Source organism: Kogia breviceps, chromosome 1 (assembly GCF_026419965.1).
Source record: "Kogia breviceps isolate mKogBre1 chromosome 1, mKogBre1 haplotype 1, whole genome shotgun sequence".
Lineage (NCBI taxonomy): Eukaryota > Metazoa > Chordata > Mammalia > Artiodactyla > Physeteridae > Kogia > Kogia breviceps.
The window spans coordinates 104,449,763-104,473,127 of NC_081310.1; the positions used below are offsets into that span (position 1 = coordinate 104,449,763).

The following is a 23,365-nucleotide window of genomic DNA, read 5'->3' on the forward strand; positions in this document are numbered from 1 at the left end:
GGTATTTCCCTATTATTTAAATACATATTTTATTGAACAATGGGATATCATTATGCAAAATATCATTAATTTTAATGCCAAATTAGCAATCAATAAGAATTTTACCCAGTCAAATGTTAGAAGTATTATTTCCACATTGTGTTGAAGTAGTTAGAAACATGAAATGCATTCTTCTATCTTACAGCTATTCTGAAATGCACACAAAAGACTTAAATGAGGATAGTGACAAGACTCAGGGCTTTCTTGGAGGATTTTTTTACCCTACTCGCTGATACTTTTTCCAGACCCTCTGGAATAAAAACATGGGATAGGAACTGGGGATGACTATGTCATATTCTGAACAAATCTAAAAACAAAACCAACCAATCAACCAACCAAACAAACAATAAAACCTGAAAACCTACCCTTGTTTTATTACATTTTTAAAGCTTGGTAAATTTCAAAAGGACACTACATCTATAAATTAAGATCTTTGCCTCTACATTTCATTAATACTCTTGATCCAAGCAAAGAGAGGATTTGGACTAGGCTGTTGGACTATTAATTGCATAACTTGTAGCCAGAAGAGTGACTGGTTGCCTGCAGCTGACATTTCTAGCTGTCTTTGAGTGGACATTTTTCTTTCAAAATACATATCATATATTTGATATAATTACACATTATATATATATATATATATAAGCACACTGCTATTGAGCCAGACAATTTCAACTATTTTGATTCAAATGTCTATCAAACGTCTATGGACAGAGCTGCTTTTAATTAGCGTCCAGAAAAGAGAGATGGTGTCATTTGACCTGAGGGTCTGAATCAAGGGCAATGATTTTTAGTTCTCCCCACACATGACGTAACAGATGGCCCGCAAGTGCCCTGAAAAACACAATTCTCTTCCTCTTACTATCATCACTATTATTGTGTTTCTAAAGGATCCGAACAGGGTTCCAGAAACCTTGTAATGTTGTTATTGCCGGAATCCTGGGTTATTGGACATTCTTATCCTCAGAAGCTAAAGGGCAGGCAATCTTATTCATTTGTGTCCTATGACTCAACTCAGTTTCCAGTTGGCGGGCCGTGTGTGTGTGTGTGTGTGTGTGTGTGTGTGTGTGTGTGTGTGTGTAGGTTCATCCCGAAAGTGCTTCTTTCCAGAGGTTTTCAAATGCAAATGGGTGGGAGCGGTGGGAGTTTTGGTGGAGTGCGGTGTGCGGCTTGAGGGCATTTGGGGAGAGGGTGTCTCGGGCAGTAACTTTATACAAATTCAAGGCCATCACTACTGCTGCAGATCCACACAATGTAGATCTGAGAGACCCCTTAAAAGATGGGAGTATCTTCCTAATCTCCACCGAGACCAGCTAAAGGCAGGTCCCAGAGCTCGCGCTGTTTTGAGAGAGGGTCCCGAAGACCGCCGGAGGCCAGTTCTCGCGGGCGGGCCGGGTCTGAACTCTCGTGTGGCGAAGGGCAGCGCGCCGGTCGCCAGGCCCAGTGCGCCATCGCGGAGGAAGGCCAGCCGCCCTGGGCCCCGGCTCGGCTCACTTTCCCCGGACGCCCCGGCGTGGGACGGGCACCGCTTCAGCCACATCCACTCTAGTTTCAACAGCTGCGGCCCGCCAGCGCGGGCTCGGACCCGGGCCTCCTCGGGTAGAGTAAGGGAGCGAAAACTCCACCTCCACCCTGGCTCTCAGCTCGAGGAAAGGAAGCCAAAGCAAAGGTGTGGTTACACCGGACAACGATACACAAACCGTTGCCTCTGGGTTAAGGCGGCCTGCGTTTTGCAGCCCCAGGAGCGCAAGGTGCGGTCCGCGCGGGGACGAGGGCACAGGGAGTCGCCGCCCCCGCTGCATCCCCACCGCGCGCTCTCTCGGGCCTCCAGCGTCCCGGCCAGAGACGTCGGCTCGCCCCCTCACACGCTCGCCGGGAAGGCTGCCCCCGGCCGAAGGCGACCTGGGCCGGAGGCCGGAGCGAGACGGCGCCGCGGCGCTTAGGAGCCAGAGTAAAGCGGAGGCGCGGACCCTGTTCCTGAAAACGCTTGATTCCTCCAGAGTTTGTCATGTCAAGCAGCTCCAGGAAGGCGAGCTTTCGGGGAAACCCACTGTGTGGCTCACCCCGTTTGGTCTCTGTCAAACCCTCGCCTTCCTCGTCTCTCCAGATCCTCCGCACTCCCGGGTTCGTGGGCAGCGCGGGCTGAGCCGGCCGAGGAGGCAGCGCAGCTTTAGGCAGAGCGAAGGGGCCCCCTGCTGGCCGGACGCGGCAGGCGCGGCGACCCGTTCCTGGTTCCCGCCGCCCGGCCGCGCAGCCCCGCCCCGCCCAGCCCCTCAGCGACCCTCCAGCGCCCCCGGCGCTGAGGACGAGTTAAAAGAAACAGAAAACAAAACAAAACAAACAAAGCGCCAAAATCCACTCTCACCTCGTCTGCTGCTTAAAGGTAAGTGTGAGTCCAGCCTCTTCTCCCATGCCCCTCTCTGACCCTCCTCTGGTCCTCTGGGCTGAGATCTGGGGGAGACAAAGGGGCAACTCACCCCACACCAAATAAATCGTGGCTGCTTTTGAAAGCACGTTTTGCAAACATAAAGATCAAACACAGACAGACAGACAGACACACACGCGCGCACACACACACACACACACACACACACACACAAACACCCTCATCCAAACCCACACTTACCATCCGGAAGAGGGCTGCTGATGTGCATGTTTCTGGAAGCATTTCATTAGCTGTTGGAGCAAATGTTTACTGATACTGCAGGTTGTAGGCAACACCAGTAATTCTGTGGATTGTAAAGAGGAGGGAAGACGAGGAAAGATTCCCTTTAGTTTAATCCTCCTTCCCATACCTGGACGTGAGTCCTATTTTCAGTCTCAAGTCCTAGCATGGGCAGAAAAGTTTTTATCCTCTTACTGAGAAGGAAGAGAGAGATTCAGCCCTTTTTGGGGGTTTTCCCGTGTCCTGCTCCCATTCCTCACCAGAGAACTCGGGAAGGGATTGTTTTGTTTATTTAGACAATTCATAACTTAGTTCTGTATGGTGTTTTGAAATTAGTTTAACCTTGAAATAGACTATGTGCTTTGAGTGGCAGGTTCTTCTGTGCATAGGTACAGGTTATTAGAAATCACAATGTTTCTTTCTATTCAGGCAACCTTGAGTTAGAGATGGGCATAATGTCTTACTATTGTGACTTTCAGTAGTGTCTGTTGCCTCTGGATGTTTACTGTCTTTGGAGAAGGAGTAAGGTTTAAAAATTTTGTTTTATAAGTTTAGGCAAATAATAAGTATAGGTCCAGTAAGAAAAGATCAGTACTATTTGCTTCTACTTTCTTCACACACTCTTTGGGGGAGAGAATTAAGGATTTTGACAGTCCCTGAGACTAGTTTATAGTAGGCCAGATCTAGAAGAGTATCTTTTAAAATGGAGTGTTTTTTTATTTGGTATTTTCAGATGGATGACAGAATATTTGATCTGCTAATAAGAAAGGGAGTAAGGCTGATTTGGAGTGGGATCTGGCACCTCTCTTTTATATCCAACAATATGGGAGATCTGAGCTGGTCACAGAGGATTAGAACTCCAGAAGATAACAATAACAATTATAATAATAAGAACTAACATGTATTGAGTGTCTACTCACTACCAGGTGCTAAGCTTCAGCCTTTACCTTCATTATCTCATTTAATTCTCACTACAGTCTTATGGATAAGGTACTATTATAGTTTCTCATTTTACAGATCAGGAAAGTAAAGCTTAGAAAGGTTTATTTATTTGACTAAGGAGACAACAGGTCGTCATCAGAAAGTAAGGATCTGAAAAGTAGCCAGTGGGAGAGATATCTTGAGAAATGATGCTTATTGTATTGAATTCAAGGTGGTAATAAACTAATAGTTTAAGTCTGAGTTTTGCCTTTAAAAAAAAAAAAAACGAGAACAGGTAGTCTTTTCTGGAAAGAAAACATTAGATAAAATGGGAGTATTTGTTGCAAAAAATTCTAGTCATCAATTTCCTATTCCTATTTCCCAGTCGAAAAAACTAAGAGAGTAAATCGACTTAGCTACCCTGGCAAGGTGCACAGCCAGGCCTGGAAATGAGATTTTCTGATTCCAGCTCCTCTGTCCATTCTACTTAACCACACTGTCCAAACACAGAAAGGGCCTTGGTTTTTCTCAAAATGCTAAACAGTAAATCATTAACAGCCCGTAGTCCATATATCTCAGTGAGTAAGCTTTCATTCAGCTTAATTGTGAATACCTTTTTATACTTGAAAGGAGGCAAATGTAGAAATTGTGCTGTTTTCAGTGGTGAATTAAATGACATAAAAATCACAAAAGACTAAATAAACTACATCAGCTTTACTTGAAAAGCAGTTAAAGCAGTTAAAAAGATATCTGAAAGGCCTGTGTACAATTTTAGTCTTCTTCACGCCCCCCAAGACCCACCTTACCCCACGCCAGGTAAGTCATTCCACATTACATTTCTGCTAGTTCTTTTTGTTCATGAAGGAGTTTAACACTCACAAGGTTTTGGTGCTTTTCATCTCCATTCATGTATTTCTTCTTTGTTCTGTGAATGGCTACAGTAAAAATATCAAAACAAATCTCTGGAGTGGCCACTTTAATGACAAAAAATACATAAAATTAATTGGCAAGAGATTTTAGACTGGCATCCACATTTTAAGGCACACTTAAAATGCACTGAAGTATATTGTGTAGAACTGATTTACTCTGTGTTGTAAAGTTAGCTCAGGTACAGAATGTGCTTCATAAAATGGTCTTAGGGTTACTTCATTTTCAGTAGGGCTCAAAAGTATCAGAAAAAGCCAGATGAACTGCCTTAAGTCACTGATTGGACTGCAGCCCATGTGTCTCATCTTTCTCAGTCATTTGTGTGCAGATTATTTGGCCACATGGCCTCCTGTCATGTTGGGGATCTGTGATTTTTCCAAAGGTTTAATTTAGTTGAATATGATTGTTAATGTCAAGCTGGGAATTTTCTCTCTCCAACCTCTCATTAAAACCATTAGTATCAATATCAGTTTGGAACTATTATGTTATGTAATGAAACTTGCTTGTCTGCGTGAATTTGTACCAAAACACTCGCACAGATTTTTAGATTTGAAGGGCTTTTTGAAATTATCTAGTCTAATCCTTTTATTTTACTGATGGATAAATTGACGTCCTAAGAAGTAATTCAGAATTCTCTAGGTCACTGTCTACTTAGTGGAAGAATGAGAACTGGAACCCAGATTTTTCTGTATTCAACCTCTAACGCAAAAGTGCATTGCCACAGCATCATGTTCCTTCTTTATTTGATTGTCAGAGATTCAGTCTCTCGTTCAACAACTAGTTATTGCCATGAACTTGGCAGCTGTCCTAGACATTAGAAATTCAACAAAAGGAAAAAATAAAACAATCCAGAAAAAGGCTTTAATTTGTTGAAATTTATATTTTAATTCTGGACAAAGTCAAATGCCAGTCTTAACAATGGTTATAAAGACATTTTATAACGACATTTTTCTTAAAAAATACCTTTAATGTGTTATAAAGTGTAAGGCAGCAAAAACATGCTAATATTCTTCCACATTTCCTGTGAAAGAAATGTGGGGGTATCCTTAGTGCCAAATAATTAATTGACTGGAAATTGGTAAATGGAGAAAGCACACTGTAACCACGTAGGCAGGGCCCTCTCAGGTGATCCATTAATGGATCAAGGGTAATTCTTTTCCAGAGTCTTCTTGTGATTTGGGATTACATGCCTGTGAGAAAACATGGACTTGTGCAGGAACTAGCATAAAGAAATAATAAAGAGATCAAAGAGGAAATTATTCAACAAGATGTTTTTTAAAAAGATACATTTTCAAATGTATATTAGATTATCCTAGCAGATGAACCAAAGGGCCAGGAGAGCACTAGCTTGAGAATTTAAGGCAGAAGCCTCAGGGTCTATTATAATTGGTTTTTGTGATAAGCTCAACTTTCCCCTTTTAGAATATGATATACAGTAGCCCCCTTCTCCACACCCCCCAGTGGAATAATTGGGGAGGGCAAGGTATAAAAAGTTGAATCTTGTAAAATCCTGGGTCTCATTGTGAGATTCATAAAAAAATAACATTTTTCAATGTTATTCAAGTAGAACAGGCCATCACAAACAAAACATACACTGGACGTTGAAATGAAAAATTATCAAATGATTAGGATACAGCAGCTTCCTAAAATCCCTCCCCTGCTGCTTCCCCTGCAAGAATTTTGCTTGTTAGAGTTTAAACAATGAGGACCAATGGCCGATTGTCTCATGTCCACATTTACTACTAGTGAGGGGCAGGGTTTTTTTTGCAGGATTTTACCATATTTTGCCTAGTAATGAAATGAAGTTTTCTTTTGACAAATATATAAAGTCAAACTTTTAGAATTGGGGAGAGTTGGGGGATGCGGTAGGGAGAAAAGAGTTTTGTCTGATAAAGCAGGGGGATAAAGTACATTTACACACTGAAATTTCTTCTCTTCTCTTTCCTGACAATTTAATTTGTATTTGTTCTCAGTTCCAATAAAGCAATAATATAACATATTAGTTGTAAAGTAGTTAATAATATAGTATAATAGTATAATATATTAGTTAATAAAATAGATTGGCTGTTTCGCATTTCGGCAGTCTATGTGTTAGTCATGTGATAGACAAGGCTGGCTGAAATAAACTTGGATGACTGTTCCATAGTTAGGGCCATCCAAATCCAATTCACTGTATTGTGAACTGTTAAGGAACTCTTGCAGAATTTCTCTTTCATGTTGCTTGGATGTCATGTGTTGGTATCAACCAAGGAAATGATTAGATTATATCCTCAGGAGAATCACTGATCTATTTTCTGCCTCCAAGTGTAATCAAGATTAAACTGCAACTGCACGAAGTGTTGCATTGGAGATAAATGGTTGAATTGTTATCCCTATTACCTGTATTACTGAAACTAGAAGTTGGAAGTAAAGAGCTCTGAATCTCTGACTTTTCTGCCCACAGACCCACTGAAGAAGCAATAGCATACTCCCCCTCTAGGATCACTGAAAAAAGTAGCAAATCTTAAAGGAAGAAAAACATGAGACCTGAGACCTTTTTGATCTGCTTTAAGATCCGAGTGAGCTTATGGAACAATTATGTTGGAGCACCCAAGTGATGAGACTGAGGTTATCTTCCTGGAGGGGTGAAAAGGTCTTTGTGAAACACACAGCTTTTGGAGCCTACTCTCTTTAGAAAGAAAGACAGGAAGGAAGGAAGGGAGGGAGGAAGGCAGGCAGGCAGGAAGGAACAGAGGGAGGAAGGGGGAAAGGGAAGTTGGAGGAAGGGAAAGGAAAAAGGGAGGAATGGAAAAAAATCTCTTTTGAGGTAGGGGTTGAGTGACAAGAGAAACTTTTAGCCTTCAGGTTTATTTTCTCTGCACTAGGTATATAATAATGTAGTTTTAAATTTTTTATTTATTATTAATTTTCATTGGAGTATGGTTGCTTTACAATGTTGTGTTAGCCTCTACTGCACAATAAAATGAATCAGCCATACACATACAGATATCCCCTCCCTTTTGGACTTCCCTCCCATTTAGGTTACCACAGTGCATTAGGTAGAGATCCCTGTGCTATACAGTATGTTCCCATCAGTTGTCTATTTTATACATAGTATCAGTAATGTATATGTATCAATCTCAGTCTCCCATTTCCTCCCTCCCCACCCCTTTCCCCCTTGGTTTCCATACATTTGTTCTCTACGTCTATGTCTCTATTTCTGCTTTGCAAATAAGATCATCTATACCATTTTTCTAGATTCCACAATAATATAGTTTTTATATCTTTAAATCCATACTTAGCTAGGCATTAAACATTAGGAATAATCTGTTTATAGAAAATAAAGCCATTTTTATTTGAAAACAAATGGAAAAAATAATTATTTTTACCCAAATGTGTACCCTTTTAATTGATCAAAGCATCCAACAAATTCTGCCAGCAATTTGAACACTCTGTAGGTGTTGTTGCTGCTCTAAATTTGTCTGCAAGAGGAATTGTAAATGGTATTTACCTTTTAATTAAACAAAGCATCTTGCAAATTAAACACATGTTCTTGCGCATCAAAATTTAGTTAACATTCTTTTCATTGTTCATCCTGCTGATACTCTGACAGCATCATGAGTCCACACACAATATAGAATCAAGCTGCTCCCCCCTCCCCTGCACTTTGCATTCTTCAGAGCAGATGATATCACATGCTAGAGTACACTCTGTAACTGACTTCTAATAACTGAGCAGCTTTTCCCATTTAATATACTTAATATTGTGTAAAATATGGGACTGCATTGGTGTGTCCAGAACCTGGAAAGCTTTGGACACTGATGTGACATATGTCTTATAATCTTACACTGGAAATTTGACAGTGAATGACAGAACACCTTAGAGGAATATAAGAAGCTGATAAAGGCAGAAGCACTGCACATAAATGCAGAGTCTGGTTTCTAATAGCTACATACTTTTTTACATGCATACCAGTAATTTGACATTTATAATTCACTGTTGAGCTGAATTTCTGTCATTTTTTTACTGTCAAGTTTTCCACATTTTGAAATAAATGTTCCTTCTAATTATTATATGAATTTGAACTCCAACATTCAATTTTTTCCCCTGTCCTTTATAATGGAGTACTACATTTGGCTGAAGTCTGATTTGTAAGACCATTTAGGAAATGTGATCATTTCACATGTATCCCCGCAAAACTATACATGGGAACCCCTTTCTTGATTGTACTCTGCCTTACTTGTGAAAGTATGATTTAAAACTCATCCATCAGTACTATTTCCAAGAAAATAAGGTTATTAATGGCAGAATGAAACTGAGATAATTAGGATATAATCTTAATGGAACAAAAGTCAGAGAGAGAGATTTTCCAATAAAGCAAAACTGTAGTTAACGACTGTCACTCAGTTGTACCATTGCTCATTAATCTCTTTTATTTCTGTTTATTTATGGTTTATATAATTGAAATAAAGTCATTCGCTTAGAATATTGCCAAAGGAGAAACGCTTTCTGCTGTGAAAAGCGGCATCTCAGAATAAAGTTAAATAAAATACAGGGTGAGATGAGGTCTTCCCTTATCATTATGGCACCTCGAAGATTTTTCTTTTTTAAGGTTGAGAGATTATTTTTACTCTCAGTGTTTAGTTTTAAGGTTCAGGTAAATAGCGTGTTGAAGAGACGCTATTCATGTAAGAAATTGTTTTGAGGCACAGAAATGATTGGTGTGGATAGAGTGGAGGAAAGGGTGAGCAGTCCTTAGTGTCATCATAAAAAGCTTCAGCTTAAAGGAGTCAACGACATACAATCTTTCTCTTTCGTAACCAAGCTTTAAAATACAGAAGTAAATAATAAAAGTACCATGTGCCAATACAGAATTTTATGTTTTAAATAGGTGTTTATAAAAATATTGGTAGTATGATGCTTGTTTGTTGATTAAAATAAGCCTTCACACATAAGAATAAAATGCTCTTTCTTGATTTCCAGGAAATGAATAGAATGTGAATACTGAATGCATGCAAATAGGACCTATAATAATCAAATACATTTCCCTAGATTCAGATAAGACCAAAGATGATGGACTTTGGCTAGTGACAGAGTTTTAAAATGTTATTATTTGCTTTTATACCAGCACTTCTGTCCCCTTGTTTAAACATTTGACAATTTTCCAGTTATAAAGAAAATCTATGCCAGTCAACAAGTTTCAGAAATATTGATTGGAACTTTCACTGATGTGTAAAAATGTGCCTGAACTATAGACGTAGATCTTCTGTCTGAAAAAAAATTTGTTTTAAAGTTTCATATTGATCCTTGTGCCATTTGGTTTTCACTAGGCTTATGAAAGATAAAGCAGTGATTTAACTCTTCATAGAGCCATCCAATGTGTAATAATTTTTAAAGTGATATATAAGGCTTCCTTCTTTTAAAATAATTTTTATAGCATATTTAATAATGTGCTCTCATTTTATATATCAATTTCCAAAAATATAAATAAAAATTTTTCAAAAAATAAGTAGTGCCTTCACAAAAGCTGACAAAATGGCCAGTGCTTCTTTAGTTTTTGCTGACTACCAGGCATTGTGCTGGATATGTGACACATCCCAGAAGCGCTGTTAAGATACGTTGCATCTTGCAGCAACTCCACGTGGAGGTACTCTGAGGGGACTGAAACTTATGGAAATTGAATGCCTTGTTCAAGGCCACACATCTCTAAAAAGTGGGATTTGGTTTCAAACCAAGTTCTGACCTGAGGCAAGGCTCTTATATACTTGCTGTGTGTCTACTCACAGTCTCATTTACTGAACACTTAGCAAGTACCAGACACTGTCCTTAGCACCAAAACTAAATCATAATCTAAGACAAGAATTTTGACTCAAATGGTATTTCTGGGTTTAGGCTGAGTGGGGAAGTAGAATAGGTAGGGTCACCTAAAGCTAGTATGCTAAGTGGGCCAAGTGTGTTTTCAGTGCCTTTTCATTCCCACTTTCTTCCCTCCCCCAAGTCTATTTCCCATTCCCATAGAACAAGTTTTCAGAAGAAGATACTCCTGCCAAAAATGTGAATTTGATTAGGGTCATCTAGAAAACTGAATGGAAGTTAAGCTTTAAGGAAATAGATTCACTCGTGGATCCATTCACTCATTCATTCATTTGTTTTAAAGTATGAAAGGGATGTGAGGACCAGAGAATATCCTAGAAATCATATAGTTCAAGGGTGGGAAACTAGAGTCCCTCCAGATAGGGCCCACAATGTGGTTTTTCCCCATTATATTTTATTTTGAAAAATGGAATTTGAATGCCTTTAGGTGAGGCATAGTTTGTCCAGTACACCATAGATCCTCACCACCAATTCCATCATACTCTCATCCTTGTTCCACACATTCCCTACTTGGTTTCTCAAATCATTTTAAGCTTATGACTGCAGATAGTCACACATAGAAAATTTTTGAAAAGCCTGAGTCCAAATAAGTTAGATTCTCTCCCCAAAGTCTATATCATCTTATTCTTTTCAACACCTAGGACAGTGCTTTGCACATAGGAAGTTCAATATTTAGTGAATGAATGAGTGAGTTAATTAATTAATGGGACAGACTTGAGACTGCAACCCAAGTGTCCCTGGTCCGATCCAGTGTCTGTTGCACCTTATCACTTAATCCTTGGGAGGAATGGGGCAACATCACTACTTTTGTGCCCAGGAAATTTGACTCTATCTTTCAGTACATGATTTTTCTTTTTCTGCCTAAATCAAATGAGGCCTAAACTAAAAGTAATTCAGCCAGAGGAGATTCATTCAAAGGCTGGTTTCAAATTGAAATCATGTAAACACAGCAACTAAATGTACAGTACTTTCCAGAAGACCCAGAAAATCACATTTACTTCCAATAAAGTCATGATTATTGATGTAGTACACTATCTTCATCCCTGAGAATGAAAGGGACAAAGAAATATGACAAAGTGAATATCTTTGTCAGCCATATCCAGAATGTTTTAGGAGCCTGGAGAAAACTTAGGACTGAGCTGACTTTATAGCCAGACATCCTGGAAAAAATAAAATAAAAAAGAATAACTGAGACATTTATCTATCACTATGATTAATGTATCTACTCTATACCAACAGCTGGCTATTTAGAAAACAATTGGTTCCTTTATTCAGCATTCATTTGTATATTTAGTATGGTATAGCTTTGAGCTGATCCTTCTATCATTGTTATAGTGTGTCAGCCATATGACTGCTCTGGAGAACCTTGGAATGTCCATTAGGGTTAATTGTATAAAAGTAAGAAGAGTTATACTTTAGATTGAGAATGAGTTTTAAGGCAGTAAACATGTTGCCACAGGTGTGAGAGATACTCTGATTGGGCCTATCAAGCGTACAAAGTCAGGGAAGGGTATGACATATGTTGAACTGAGACCAGGTCTTCATCTGCCATGTAACCATCTGCATGACCATCACATTACTGTTACAAGCTGTTTCAAAGCCTTCAATGCCCCTTATTTTCTAAAAACAAATTCCAAGTCCTGAGCATGTCAGTCAAGGCTCACCATGCTGGATAAATATTTTTTCAATAAGCTCATGGATATTTGCTGGCATACATTGTGTCCTGCATTCACCCAAGAATTCTCAAAGGCCTCTGAGCCTTGTTTTATTTTATTTTTTCTATGACTTTTCCCACAATTCCCTGGGAAAGCCCTTCTCTTACTTCAAGCATATCCCCAGCCTCATCTCCTTTATGAAACTATTTCTGTCACTGTTTTTGAGCATCCTCTGAAAAGTTTAAAGCAATTGCTCTCTCCTTTCTAATATATTGCACAGCACTTTCTTGACTGCTATTATGCATATATCACACTTTACCTATTATATAGCTATTAAGTACATGGTGTATTACCTATATTATAGATGGTAGGTGCAAGCCTATGTTACCAATATTATAATATATATATATTGTTCCCTAAAAAATGTAAGCTGAGAGGAAGTGGTGATATCTTTTGAGATATATCCCTAGCTCTACGATTTTTTGCATATTTGAGTGTGACTATAAAAGTAGTATATTTTCTCCTTTCTTCTTACCTAACTTTTTTGGTTCTTTTCTTACTTAAAAATTTTTTAAAAACTATGAAATTTGCACATCAAATATAATTTCATCTTTCAAGATGATATTTATTTTGTTCATGCTGACATCATTAAAACACTTTTTTTTTTTTTTTTTTGGCCTCTCCTGTTGCGGAGCACAGGCTACGGACACGCAGGCTCAGCGGCCATGGCTCACGGGGCCAGCCGCTCCGCGGCATATGGGATCTTCCCAGACCGGGACACAAACCTGTGTCCCCTGCATCGGCAGGCGGACTCTTAACCACTGCACCACCAGGGAAGCCCTGAAACACGTTTTAAGATCATCTCCTCTGGAATTGTTTTAAAAGTCAGTCTCATTACTTTCTGCCAGCCTTTAGTTTTTGGTCTCATTTTGGTTTGTTAAAAAGTTTTAACTCATCTTCAAAATTTGAAGACTTGCAGCAACTGAAAAAAAAACTAAATGCTGAACAAGAGTTATTGGTTAAAAGAAAGTGTAATAATCCTTATAAATAATATTATGCAACCATTAAAATAATGATATGTAGGAAATTAGGACATTATTTGTATAAAAATTGTTCATTCTTTTTTCTTTTTTATTACTAGTGATGATTTTTCTCTTTTTATAAAAAAGTAATTAAACTAAAGAGAATTTGAAAGAGCAATTCACTGGACACCGTATATCCTTCTCCTTGGTTCATTGATTATTAACATTTTGTAAACATTTTTTTATCTGCTTTTCGGTTTTAGTTTAGATTGATGGAGAGAGAGAGAGAGATAGGTGTGTGTGTGTGTGTGTGTGTGTGTGTGTGTGGGGGGGTGTGTGTGTGTTGTGTGTGTTTCCTAGGCCCAGAGGATTTTTCTTCATCTTTAGAGTCTAAAGTCTAAAAAATACTAGTTTTATTAGAGCTTGTCTGGGTCAGTTTTCCCAGTTACACAGTGGGTCCTTTTCATATGAGTCAGGTCTTCTTTTACCAGAATTTCTTCCTTTGTTTGTAACTTTATATATTTCATTACTTTTTAAAAATTTTCTGGGGATCAGATCATTTCTATGATAAATGTCCTGTAGTCTATTTTATATATCAATTACATTTTCCCTGATTTTTTTCCAGTTTCTTTTGTTTTCATTGACATGGCTTTATGTTTGCATTTCTTTAATGTCCTTTATGATCTATTATTGTTGTTGTTTAATCCATTCTCCTTTGTGCACCTTGTAATTTAATCTTTATTTCTAACATGATTTTTTCTCTTTCTTTTTTTCTTTTTTTGCGGTACGCAGGCCTCTCACTGTTGTGGCCTCTCCTGTTGTGGAGCACAGGCTCTGGATGCGCAGGCTCAGCGGCCATGGCTTATGGGCCCAGCCGCTCTGCGGCATGTGGGATCTTTCCGGACCGGGGCACGAACCCGTGTCCCCTGCATTGGCAGGTGGACTGTCAACCACTGCGCCACCAGGGAAGCCCTAACATGATTTTTATAATTTTAAAAATATCATTTCTTTCTGAGTTTGTCAGTTCTTCGTCTCTATTTTTTTTGCCCATTTCTGTTTTGAAGTTTATAAGTTCTGAGTTAAATTTTTAAAAAATTTTGTAAATACTTGTTGAAGATTTATTTAATTTAGTTTACTTCTGCTTTATTGTAGTTTCATTAAGGAGAATATAAACTGAAATACTTTGATTTGCACTTTCCATTTCCTTGTACAGTAGTTTTGTATGAACATTGTTGGACATCTTTTTAAAAAAATTTAAATGTGTTTTATTTTCTTAGAACAGAGGTAAGTTTTATGCAAAGGAGATAGGTTTGGCTGGCCTATTAGTACAAGAGTACTTCCTTCTTTTGATATGGTAATGTTAATTTTCTTTTATTGATTTCATTTTTTTTTTTCTCTTGGGGAGGTGGATGATTGTGTCTTCTGATTTTGTAACTTTGTTCAGGCCCTTTAACTTTCATCTCTTACCTCCTTCTTTTGCCTCACCCTCAAGCCTCCAAAGGGACCTTTTTCCTTCCAGAAGTGGTGCTTTCCCAAGAGTACTATTACTGGTCTTATGCGCTTTATCTCTTTCATTTTGCTTTCCTGGGTATGGATGTAGAAGGTCCTGGTTGAGCAATAAATGGTGTACTTCACAAGCATTCCCAAGTAATCAGTGACCTTCTTTTCCTAAGCAATTTCAATCAAAGAAAAGGTTTATAGAAAGAAGATAATAAAAATGCCTTAAAGGTAAAGGGTAGCCCTTGTTTTTGTTTTTAACTAAATATTATTTAGCCTATCCTGTAAGTGTGTAGACGAAGAAGGAAAGTTACATTCTTTGTGCAAGTTTAGCATTTTGGAGTTGGGGAAGATTTTACACCATAGGTTAATTGTGTTATAACTTAACAGTTCATATGATATATATGTATATTAAATATACATATATAGCCATATATGTTGTTATATTTTAATAACAGCATTTTATTTCTTCAAACACTTCAAGCTAACTCATTCTTGAGGATCCACAAGGTCAATTCCCTTTGCAGGATTTCCTCTCATACTTGTGTGGTTGGCTCCTACCCATCCTTCAGGTCTTGGCTAGGATGATGTCTCCCCTGAGAGCCTTTCCTGGTTACCCTATCTAAGTAGATCCTGACCTGTTACCTTTTATTGCTGCATCATGTCTGGATTTTCTGAGCTTGCAAGTAGATAACTTATTTGCCTGTTACATGTTTATTGTCTTACCCTCTAGCCTGTCAGCTGCATGTATCTGTGTTTGTCTTCTTCACCACTGTATAACCTGTACAGGGCAAATTGACAGGTTCAAAATAGACAATTCATGCATATTTGATGATTAAACAAATGACAACATTATTGTAATAAATGTACATGGAATAGTTGCAACTCTATACAATATTTTATATAATCATGAATTACAGCATTTTCCCCCTAAAACATCAGTTCTTTTAAGCTGGTGGTAGAAAGTATGGAAATAGTAGTTCAGAGGTTTTGTTTCTTATTCAAAAGAAATTGGTCATCATCATCATTATTACTGTTATTATTATGATTTACTTTGGGGGGCACCTGTCAATTTTTAACAGGAAAATGTGCTCTTGTATTTCTTTTTTGTGTGTGTGTGTGTGTGTGTGGTACGCGGGCCTCTCACTGTTGTGGCCTCTCCCATTGCGGAGCGCAGGCTCCGGACGCACAGGCTCAGCGGCCATGGCTCACGGGCCCAGCCGCTCCGCGGCATGTGGGATCTTCCCGGACCGGGGCACGAACCCGTGTCCCCTGCATCGGCAGGCGGATTCTCAACCACTGCGCCACCAGGGAAGCCCTGTATCTAATTTTAAAATACCAATCGAGTATATTATCAGCATGATGTAAGTGTTAATTAAGAAGTCTGCCTGTGATTGTGCTAGGATAGCCGGTATATTTTCAATTCAGATTGACAGCATAAATGATCTAGGCACTACAAATTTCTGTTTAATAATAATAAATTTTATTACAAAAACTCTATGTACTATAATATCTAAATATATGGTTAGAAAAGTTTCTGGATTATTTTCTTCTTAGAAAATAAAATAAAATTACTTTTAATAAAATTATCATTTTAATAAAAAATAAAACTATTTAGATGTTCAATTGACTTGACTCCACTGGGCCAATGCCAAACCCAATGTTCGGAGTTTACAATCAGTATTAATGCTTTTTGTTATTACTTTGTTAAGGACTTTAGAAACGTAAAAGCATCTAGTCACATGTTTTTGGAGTATAGTTAATGTTAAAAATAAATATTTTATGTAAGAACATTTTCAGCAAAGTTAGACTTTCAGTGATTCCATATTATCAAAATAGTGATATAAGACTACAATATGGTTAAAGAATAATTTCAGAAATAATTAAGACATTAAGTTTGTAGTTAACATACTTAGGGGGAATGAGCCTTTTGTATATAATCAAAATAATAATAAATGCCAAGAATTTATGGATTAGGCTCAAAAACTGTTTTAAGAAATCTTTAATCCAAGAATTCATAAATAACTGTACACACACACACACACACACACACACACACACCATTTTGGCTAGTTTAAGCTGGAAATACTTTACTAGAGAACATAGAAAGATCACAATTTTTGGAGGGCTGAAAAAAAAGCTTCTAGTCTAAGCTTTCAGAAGGGACTTGAAACCACAGCCGAACCAAGAGGATTGCTGTGTGTGCCATGATCCGGAAACTGCAAAATTAGGAAGCTTTCCTCTTTTCTGCTGGCTCTACCATCTCCCTGCTACTACCCTGATTCACACCTGCAAGCTGAATGGGTGCCTTGCACCCTATCCCTCTCCCTCTCACTGCATAACTGTCTTTCAAATGAAAGAGGAAACCAGATTACATCTGGGGCCCAAGCTACAAGTGGATATAGAAAAGGTCATTTTTAGATTTTGAACCTCTGCCACTGAAGGGAGTGGGTGTTGAGAAAGCCTATACAGCCCTTATAACATCAAACACAATTAGAATTATGCTATCTAGACAGCTTTGTGTCTTGCATTTTTTCAGTTTAAATTTTATCACACTCATTTCTCACATCCTAAATATGTTATAAAATCACATCATTGGATGACATGATTCAATTTATTGAGATAGTTTAATCATTTTGATTAATAAATATAATTTTACAAATTATTAGAAAAATATAGTACGTAGCACATATGAAGTACTCAATATGTATTTGTTGAATGAATGAATGAATGAATGAATGAATATCATTTGAGGATCCAGGTTGATAACAACAATACCATCTTAAATGCATGATATCTGAGATCATTGTCATTTCTACCCATGGGATGGAGGGAAGAACCTGGAGGGGTGGTTTAGGGAACTTTATGGGGCAGGCTTGGCAGTAACATATCTTATTCATAGCAGTAACTTCTGCTGACATTCTGTGGGGAAGAAAAAGACACAAAGTCACATCTAAAGGCAAGGGAGAAGGGAGGATAGGAAATGGAGTGTTCCTGGGGTAGAAGTTTTAAAGGACAGACTTCAACACAGCATGAGAGGAATTCAAACTTATTTTTCTACCTTGTCTATAAGGCTCTTCATACTTGGATTATTCATTGGTTAACATTATTTTTGAAACTGCTGATCATTCACAATTTATATTATTACTATCTAATTTAACCTTAACAACACATTTTCTCTAGAAGGAAGAAATAAACATTAAGTGGAGACATGATGAATTTGAAATATTTTTATCAGAACAGTTGACTGTGTAGCATAACTAAACAGAATTCTTTTCAACCATCATGACACGTGGTTTGTAGCCAATGCCTAACTCTATTGAGACAACTGAAATAGTTCTGTAAGCATCCAGAATTTCCCCATTCTCTTTGATAGTACAGCTTTTCTTTCTAAATTTCCTATAAGTAGTCTACTAAAATACAACCAACTGGTTTATGGTCCTCTTATTTCATTGACCTTACAATCTGATCTAGACTGTGTCACCAACTACTAGGAGTGCACCCTGCCACATGATCACTTTTCTAGTTCTTTATAAGACAGAGGCAGTGCTCCTTCCCCTTTTTATTCACAGCCTGTATCTTCTGTCATTAGGAAGATCATAAGTCCTGTTTAGTACATCACTAACTACATTATTGCTCAGCAAATTACTTCTATTTCTATGCCTCTGAAATACACACAGAAAATAAGACAAGGTAGGTCAGCTTGACAAATGTTGACTTTGACTAGAGAGAATTTATGTCTACTGAATTGGCTGAGATAAATTAGACTTAATCACACTTACCATCATCATTAATTTTCTCCCTAGATTCTAAATGATAACAAATCAGTTAAAATGTGTACCTACTCTAGAGTAAGCAGCTCAGCCTTGAGGTTATTATGCAACGGAAGGGAGAGACTCTTCAAATTATTTATTTTTATGAATAGAGAGTAAGTCTCAAAGAGATAAAATGTGTATGGAATCTACAATAGTAGGTAAATATGACACTCAGCAAATTATCCAGTTTGGATAATTGGGTATAATTTTTTGATTTAACAAAATTAGTTGGCCATATAATCTAATGGATTAATTTGTGGCCAATCTGATATGGATTATAGTATTTTCGAAGATTAGGGTAGTATTTATGTTAAAATCTTTTTTTTTTAAGTCATTGATCCAACCAAAATTAGGCTCTTTCTCCTAAAAGGGATAAGGTAGATCTTCATTATTCCCATTATCTTTATCTTAAGGAAGACCCTATTTTTAGACAATTTGAGGAAAAAAATGAATAAAAATAGAAAAAGTATAGTAGTAATAACAAATAATCTTTATTGTATGCTTACAAAGTGCCAAATACCATGCTAAAGACTCATTCAACAAATATTTTCTGAGGATCTGACAGGTACTGAGGACACAGCAGTGAAGAAAGAGCCACAAGTCTCTGGAGTTTACATCTTAGAGAGTGGAGATGGACACTATGTGCAATAAGTAAATTTTATAGCATATTCCAATACAGTAAGTCCCATGAAGAAAACAAAGGAGAGTAAGGGCGAACAGAAGTGTTAGACTGGGGCTGAAGTTTTTAAACTGAATGGTAATGGTGGTGTTGAACATAGATATGAGGTAGATGAGGACAATTACAGATTTACAGACTCTATCTGCCCTGGGTTTTCCTTTCCCTTGCCAGCCAGAGTTCTGTATCACTGACCTGTGTTTACGGTTTGCTCTCACTTTCTACCTTCTAGTTTGACTCTGAGGCCCTTCCTCTGTCTCAAGGGTGAGCAAGGCCTTTCCATCTGGGCTACAGTGTTACCTTTTCAGCTCAAATTGTAGCCATTCTTCTCAAAGCCAACCAAGTCCTAGTTCTGCCAGACTCTGTCCAGAGAAATTCCCGTCCAGTTTTTTTCTTTTCAGAGCACATAACTAGAAAGGCTAAACTCGTCTGAACCTCTTAGTTTGTCTTTAGCACTCTCTAAACTTTCTCAAATCTATACAATTTTAAAATGAAGGATAGGGATTAAGTTAAATAATTTCAATGACAAATATTACAATTTTAAAAAGAAGGATGGGGATTAGATTAACTACTTTCATTGACAAATATTGTGTCATAGAGTATGATGGCAGCTTTATGTTATATTTATGCATGTAAAAATCTTTTTTTTTTTTTTTTTTTTTTGCGGTATGCGGGCCTCTCACTGTTGTGGCCTCTCCCGTTGCGGAGCGCAGGCTCCGGACGCACAGGCTCAGCGGCCATGGCTCACGGGCTTAGTTGCTCCGCGGCATGTGGGATCTTCCCGGACCAGGGCACAAACCCATGTCTCCTGCATTGGCAGGCGGATTCTCAACCACTGCGCCACCAGGGAAGCCCCATGTAAAAATCTAAGGAAATAGATATTACTCTTCCATATATTGTTGAGGGAATGAGGCTCAGTGAGTGGTTGACTTGGGGCTTAAAGCCATGCCAGAACTTTTTTTAAAAAGGAAAGAGTTGCTTTTACACAATCCCTTCACCTAATATCATCATCCCAATTCTCCAGACATCAGTTATTCCTCTGCCACTTTTTGATAAAATACAGAAATCCGATGTTTGTAGGGTTTGAGTTATTTGAAACATTGCATTTCACGACTAGAATTGATTTTTGTAACAAAATACGCCTGAATATAGAATTGTAATTTAATTTAATATTTTATTTACTTAGTTTATTTATTTATTTAACATCTTTATTGGAGTATAATTGCTTTACAATGTGTGTTAGTTTCTGCTTTATAACGAAGTGAATCACTTATACATATAAACATGTCCCCATATCTCTTCCCTCTTGCATCTCCCTCCTGATCCTCCCTATCCCACCCCTCTAGGTGATCACAAAGCACCAAGCTGATCTCCCTGTGCTATTCAGCTGCTTCCCACTAGCTATCTATTTTACGTTTGGTAGTGTATATATGTCCATGCCACTCTCTCACTTTGTCCCAGCTTACCCTTCCCCCTCCCCGTGTCCTCAAGTCCATTCTCGAAGTCTGCGTCTTTATTCCTGTCCTGCCCCTAGGTTCTTTAGAACTTTATTTTTTATTTATTTCCTCATATATGTATGTTAGCATATGGCATTTGTTTTTCTCTTTCTGACTTACTTCACTCCATATGACAGACTCTAGGTCCATCCACCTCAGTACAAATAACTCAATTTCATTTCTTTCTATGGTGAGTAATATTCCATTGTATATATGTGCCACATCTTTATCCATTCATCTGTTGATGGACAGTTAGGTTGGTTCCATGTCCTGGCTATTGTAAATAGAGCTGCAATGAACATTTTGGTACATCACTCTTTTTGAATTATGGTTTTCTTAGGGTATATACCTAGTAGTGGTATTGATGGGTCATATGGAAGTTCTACTTTTAGTTTTTTTAAGGAAGCTCCATACTGTTCTCCATAGTGGCTGTATCAATTTACATTCCCACCAACAGTGCAGGAGGGTTCCCTTTTCTCCACACCCTCTCCAGCATTTATTGTTTGTAGATTTTTTTGATGATGGCCATTCTGACCGGTATGAGATGATATCTCACTGTAGTTTTGATTTGTATTTCTCTAATGATTAATGATGTTGAGCAATTTTTCATGTGTTCATTGGCAATCTGTATATCTTCTTTGGAGAAATGTCTATTTGGATCTTCTGCCCATTTTTGGATTGGGTTGTTTGTTTTTTTGATATTGAGCTGCATGAGCTGCTTGCAAATTTTGGAGATTAATCCTTTGTCAGTTGCTTCATTTGCAAATATTTTCTCTCATTCTGAGGGTGGCCTTTTTGTCTTGTTTATGATTTCCTTTGCTGTGCAAAAGCTTCTAAGTTTCATTAGGTCCCATTTGTTCATTTTTGTTTTTATTTCCATTTCTCTAGGAGGTGGGTCAAAAAGGATCTTGCTGTGATTTATGTGATAGAGTGTTCTGCCTATGTTTTCCTCTAAGAGTTTGATAGTGTCTGGTCTTACATTTAGGTCTTTAATCCATTTTGAGTTTATTTTTGTGTATGGTGTTAGGGAATGTTCTAATTTCATTCTTTTACATGTAGCTGTCTGGTTGTCCCAGCACCACTTACTGAAGGGGCTGTCTTTCCTCCACTGTATATTCTTGCCTCCTTTATCAAAGATAAGGTGACCGTATGTGCATGGGTTTATCTTTGGGCTTTCTATCCTGTTCCATTGAAAAACTGAAACCATTTTCACTAAGATCAGGAATAAGACAAGGTTAACCACTCTCACCACTGTTATTCAACATAGTTTTGGAAGTTTTAGCCACAGCAATCAGAGAAGAAAAAGAAATAAAAGGAATACAAATTGGAAAAGAAGAAGTAAATCTGTCATTGTTTGCAGATGACATGATACTATACATACAGAATCGTAAAGATCCTACCAGAAAACTACTAGAGCTAATCAATGAATTTGGTAAAGTAGCAGGATACAAAATTAATGCACAGAAATCTCTTACATTCCTGTACACTCATGATGAAAGATCTCAAAGTGAAATTAAGAAAACACTCTCATTTACCACTGCAACAAAAGAATAATATATCTGGGAATAAACCTACCTAAGGAGACAAAAGACCTGTATGCAGAAAATTATAAGACACTGATGAAAGAAATTAAAGATGATACAAATAGATGGAGAGATATACCATGTGCTTGTATTGGAAGAATCAACATTGTGAAAATGACTCTACTACCCAAAGTAATCTACAGATTCAGTGCAATCCCTATCAAACTACCATTGGCATTTTTCACATTACTAGAACAAAAAGGTCCACAATTTGTATGGAAACACAAAAGACCCCAAATAGCCAAAGCAATTTTGAGAAAGAAAAACGGAGCTGGAGGAATCTGGCTTCCTGATTTCAGACTATACTGCAAAGCTACAGTAATCAAGACAGTATGGTACTGGCAGAATTGTAATTTTAAAGGAACCGCAAAGTATGTTTATCATACTGGCATTTTCAGATTTCACCTTCTTACCCATCCTTTAATGTTGGTATTATTATTATGTCTATTTTATAGGGCAGCAAAGTGAGGTTTGTAATGATGACATAAAATGCCCAGGATGATATGTCTAGAAGTGATGATACTTAGATGATGAAAACAAATAATTACTTTTAACAAATTAATTAATTACATTTAACAAAAGTGTTAACTAAAATACCTTCCCAGATCAGCTGTGGAGAAAAATGTTACTACTTAGACTTTGATAAAACGTACTTATTAAGATTGAAGAAGATTATTAAGATTGAAGAAAAAAATTTAAAGTCAAATAAGAAATCCATATATGACTTTTATTTTAAAAAATTGAATTTTTATTTAAAAAATCTTATGTTTTTTCTGTTTCAAATGAAATGGAAATTTTTTAAGTTAACAAGCTTGGGACTTCCCTGGCAGTCAATGGTTAAAGACTTCACTTTCCAATGTGGAGGATGCGGGTTCGATCACTCGTTTGAGAGCTATGATTCCACGTACCTCGTGGCCAAAAAGCCAAAACATAGAACAGAAACAATATTGTAACAAATTCAATAAAGACTTTAAAAATGGTCCACATTAAAAACAAATCTAAAAAAAAATAAAAGTTAACAATCTTATAAACACCTGTGTTAACCTGAGCCTAATATTCCATGTTTTTTCCCTTTACACTTAAATATTATTATTGGCACACACACTACAACAAAAAAGAAACAGCTTTTAATTTAAAATAAAATCAAAATATAAAATGTGTCCTTATGTAATGAAAAATGACATGATATTTTAAAAGCTCTTTTAATATTTTAAAATGT

General features: G+C 37.5%; 1 long non-coding RNA gene across 2 annotated transcripts in view; it reads left to right on the forward strand.

The window, feature by feature from the left end:
• Positions 1-2,204: 2,204 nt before the first annotated feature.
• Positions 2,205-23,365, forward strand: part of LOC136794469 (uncharacterized) — a 543,465-nt gene continuing 522,304 nt past the window's right edge. For both annotated transcript variants that reach the window (XR_010841268.1, XR_010841274.1), the window contains exon 1: positions 2,205-2,419. This is a non-coding gene — a long non-coding RNA (uncharacterized lncRNA). The remainder of the gene's footprint in view (positions 2,420-23,365) is intronic.